The sequence below is a fragment of the Triticum urartu genome, chromosome 5A (genome assembly GCF_056163025.1).
Source record: "Triticum urartu cultivar PI428250 chromosome 5A, HENAU_Tu73, whole genome shotgun sequence".
Taxonomy (NCBI): Eukaryota; Viridiplantae; Streptophyta; class Magnoliopsida; order Poales; family Poaceae; genus Triticum; species Triticum urartu.
Genome location: NC_141877.1, coordinates 278,269,953 through 278,274,737, shown reverse-complemented (window position 1 = coordinate 278,274,737; position 4,785 = coordinate 278,269,953). Strand labels below are relative to the sequence as shown.

Here is a 4,785-nt window from a genome sequence, read left to right as displayed (position 1 = left end):
GTTGATAATATAATAGGATGGAAAAATCAAAAATTATAGATACGTTGGAGATGTATCAGTCACCGGGATGCCCAGTCCCATGCTCAAATCAAATCAAAATAATTGCAAACAAAACTCCTCTAGGATTGTTGTTAGTTGGAGGCACCCGTTGTTTCGGGCAAGCCATGGATTGATGCTTGTTGGTGGTGGGGGAGTATAAACTTTACCATTCTGCTTGGGAACCGCCTATAATGTGTGTAGCATGGAAGATATCGAGATCTCTAGGTTGTTATGTTGACAATGAAAGTATACCGCTCAAAATATTATTCATCTCTATTTCAAAATCGAGCTCTGGCATCTCTACAAATCCATCCTTCCCTTTGAGAAGGGCCTATCTATTTACTTTTTTGCTGAGTCATCATCCTCTTATGTGACGCCCCCGATTTGACCGTACACTAATCATACATGCAAACGTGTACGATCAAGATCAGGGACTCACGGGAAGATATCACAACACAACTCTACAAATAAAATAAGTCATACAAGCATCATATTACAAGCCAGGGGCCTCAAGGGCTCGAATACAAGAGCTCGATCAAAGACGAGTCAGCGGAAGCAACAATATCTGAGTACAGACATAAGCTAAACAAGTTTGCCTTAAGAAGGCTAGCACAAACTGGGATACAGATCAAAAGAGGTGCATGCCTCCTGCCTGGGATCCTCCTAAACTAATCTTGGTCGTCGTCAGCGGGCTGCACGTAGTAGTAGGCACCTCCCGAGTAGTAGTAGTAGTAGTCGTCGACGGTGGCGTCTGGCTCCTGGGCTCCAACGTCTGGTCGCAACAACCGAGTATAGAAAGGGGGAAAAGGGGGAGCAAAGCAACCGTGAGTACTCATCCAAAGTACTTGCAAGCAAGGAGCTACACTACATATGTATGCATTGGTATCAAATGGAAAAGGCTATCATATGTGGACTGAACTGCAGAATGCCGGAATAAGAGGGGGGTAGCTAGTCCTATCAAAGACTACGCTTCTGGTAACCTCCATCTTGCAGCAGGAGAAGAGAGTAGATGGTAAGTTCACCAAGTATCATCGCATAGCATAATCCTAACCAATGATCCTCCCTTCGTCGCCCTGTGAGAGAGCGATCACCGGTTGTATCTAGCACTTGGAAGGGTGTGTTTTATTAAGTATCCAGTTCTGGTTGTCATAAGGTCAAGGTACAACTCCGGGTCGTCCTTTTATCGAGGGACACGACTATTCGAATAGATTAACTTCCCTGTAGGGGTGCACTACATTTACCAACACGCTCGATCCCCTTTGTCCGGACACACTTTTCTGGGTCATGCCCGGCCTCGGAAGATCAACACGTCGCAGCCCTACCTAGGCTCAAAAGAGAGGTCAGCACACCGGTCTAAATCCTATGGCGCAGGGGTCTGGGCCCATCGCCCATTGCACACCTGCACGTTGCGTACGCGGCCGGAGAGCAGACCTAGCAACCTCCATTACAAAGGAAGTTGCGTTACGCGGTCCAACCCGGTGTGCGCCGCTCAGTCGCTGACATCATGAAGGCTTCGGCTGATACCACGACGTCGAGTGCCCATAACTGTCCCCGCGTAGATGGTTAGTGTGTATAGGCCAGTAGCCAGACTCAGATCAAATACCAAGATCTCGTTAAGCGTGTTATTTTGAAATAACCACGGACGCCGACCAGGGCCAGGCCACCTCTCTACTAGGTGGTCTCAACCTGCCCTATCGCTCCGGCACAAAGTAACTGTCGGGGGCCTTCGGGAACTCAGGCCCACCTCTACCGGGATGGAGCCACCTGCCCCTTCAGCCCCCAACATCGGAATCACTCGCGGGTACTCCTACGAGCCGACCCGACTTTAATCACCACAAGTATCATATATTATGTATAAGTATATACCCGTGACCACCTCCCAAGTGATCACGGCTCGATAGTATAGCATGGCAGACAGACAAGAATGTAGGGCCACTGATGGTAAACTAGCATCCTATACTAAGCATTTAGGATTGCAGGTAAGGTACCAACAGCTGGAGCAACAATGACAGGCTATACATCAAAATAGGATTAACGGAAAGCAGTAACATGCTACACTAGTCTAATGCAAGCAGTAGAGAGAAGAGTAGGCGATATCTGGTGATCGAAGGGGGGGCTTGCCTGGTTGCTCTGGCAAGAGAGAGGGGTTGTCAACACCGTAGTCAAACTGGGTAGCAGCGGTGTCGGTCTCGGTGTCTAGCGAGAGAAGAGGGGGAAGAAACAATAAATATAATGCAAACAAATGCATGACGATGCATGATATGACAAAGCGTGATGCTAGGTGTGCCCTAACGCGGTACGAGGTGGTACCGGTGAAGGGGGAAAACATCCGGGAAAGTATTCCCGGTGTTTTACGTTTTCGGACAGATGAACCGGAGGGGGAAAGTTGCATGTTCGCTATGCTAGGGATGCGTGGCGGACGAACGGGCTGCCTATCCGAATTCGTCTCCTCGTTCTGAGCAACTTTCATGTTGAAAATAATTTAATCTGAGTTACGGATTAAAAGATACGAATTTCTAAAGATTTTATTAATTTTTGGAATTTAATTAATTATTTAATTTAATTCGAAATTGGGTTTATGACATCAGCATGATGTCATGCTGACGTCAGCAGTCAACAGTGGTTGACTGGGTCAAACTGACGCATGGGTCCAGTGGGACCCATCTGTCATACTCTGTTAGGTTAATTAGGGTTTAGTTAATTGATTAGGTTAATCTAATCAGGATTAATTAGTTTAATTAACTCTTTCATTAATTAATTAAGATTAATTATTTAATTAATAAATTAATTATTTTATTAATTATTTTTTTAAATCCCTTTTTTAATCGTTCTCAGGGCGCTGGGCCCACATGTCATAGGCACAGGGGCCTTAACGGGGCGGGCGCTGCGGGCGCAACCACAGCCCGAGCGGTGGCCAAACGCACGACGCGGCCCATGGCGGGCGGAAGTGGCCGCGACCGTGAGGCAGTGGCCGGCGACGAGGCGCGGGTGGTCGCCGGAGAGGAACGCCGGGGGGAGGGTTGCGGTGGCGGTGGCAGGAAACAAGCAGGGGGGCGGTGGCGAGCACGAGGCCTCGACATCACGGCGAGGTCTGCGGTGGATCGGCGTACGCAGCAGAGCAGGAGGCGACGACAAGCAGCGACGGTGGCTTGCAGGGGAGCGGCCAGGAGCAAGCGAGGCGGCGCCGGAGTGGGCTGCGCAGACGGGCGCCAGGCAGGGGGTGGCGCGGTGGAGCCAGGCGGCGGGCGGCAGCATCGGTCGCAGGCCTCGGTGGCAGCGGCAGAGCAGCGGGCCGGCAAGCAGGGCGCGGAGCAGAGGAGAACCAGCAGCAGGGGCAGGGCGACGCGGGCGCACGGCCGAGCCCGCAGCGGGCAACAGCGGCAGTGGGCGGGCACGCGGTGGCGAACGACGGCGGCCCGAGGCAGGAGCAACATGAGGAGGAGGAGGCCAGGGGCGGAGTGCGGCGAGGGCAAGGAGGCCACGATAGAGAGAGGAGGGAGGGGGAGCTCACAGAGGAGGAGTAGGGCACGGGGCAATGGAGGTCGAGGAGGAGGATGGAGACGGCGCATCGTAGGGGAGGCAGGCCGGCGGGGTTGCTCCGGCGTAGGCGAGGTGGCCGCGGCGGCAGGCGTCGGGAGCGGGCGATGGGATCGGGCTCCTCCCGATCCAGACAAGGAAGTGGGGGAGTGGGGTGTGGCGTCGTGGGGGGGGAGTGGGAGAGCGGTAGGGGGGGTTAGGGTTTCGGGATAAGGGAGTGGGGGTGGGTTCGGCCGGTTGGGCCTTTTGGGCTGGCCAGCCGGCAGCTGGGCCGGTTGGCCCAGGGGTTAGGGGGTTTCTTTTTGTGTTGTTTTCTTTTTACTTTTTATTTATTTCTATTTTCTGTTTTATTTCTAGTTTCTTTTTCATTTAGTTTTATCTAATATTAAAATGATCCCTAATTTAGTAATGCATTAAAACCCACTACAACAAAAGGTTTTACCCCAAAACAATTTAATTTAGTATTTTGTTAATTATAAAAGTATTTAAATATTGGTTTTTACTACTGTTTTATTCACCTAAGGGTATTTAAACATTTTATAAAGGTGTGGTTTCTTCACCATAATTATCTATGCAATATTTGGTTCACTCCGAACATTTTAGTTTTAATAATTGAAAACTTTTATTGTTTGTCTGATTTTGAATTTGAATCGGTTTTGAACTAACTCGAGATTAGCAACTATAATCAAGGTGATGTGGCATCATTAGCAAAGGATCACTGTAGCTTAATTACCCGGGCGTCACATCTTATTAAAAAGCACCAGTTAGAGAACACCGTTGTCATTTGCATGTATTACTATTAGTTTACATTGAGTATGACTTGACTGGATCTCTTTTACCATGAATAACAATGTCTAGCAGTCCTTGATCTTTAAAGGTGCTCTACATTTACGTTTTGCGGTCTCAGAAAGGGCTAGCGAGATACCATCTTGTTATATCATATTATGATTGTTTTGAGAAAGTGTTGTCATCCGAGATTTATTATAATTGCTCGCTAGTTGATTATGCCATTGATATGAGTAAACATGAGACCTAAGTGTTATTGTGAATATGGTTAATTCATATTCTTTGCTAAAAACCTGAAAGCTGGCTTTACATATTTACAACAACAAGAGAAAACAGAGTTTGTAAAAGTTTTTCTTTAACACTTTCAGTTTGTCAACTCAATATCTTGAGGACAAGCAAAGGTTTAAGCTTGGGGGAGTTGAT

General features: G+C 48.6%; 1 long non-coding RNA gene across 1 annotated transcript; it reads right to left on the bottom strand.

Moving 5' to 3' along the window:
• Positions 1 to 501: 501 nt before the first annotated feature.
• LOC147971058 (uncharacterized) lies at positions 502 to 3,756 on the bottom strand. Its single transcript, XR_015604478.1, has 3 exons — positions 3,551 to 3,756; positions 2,161 to 2,235; positions 502 to 811 (listed from the first exon to the last, which is right to left on the bottom strand). It is a non-coding gene; the product is annotated as an uncharacterized LOC147971058 (long non-coding RNA).
• Positions 3,757 to 4,785: the final 1,029 nt, after the last annotated feature.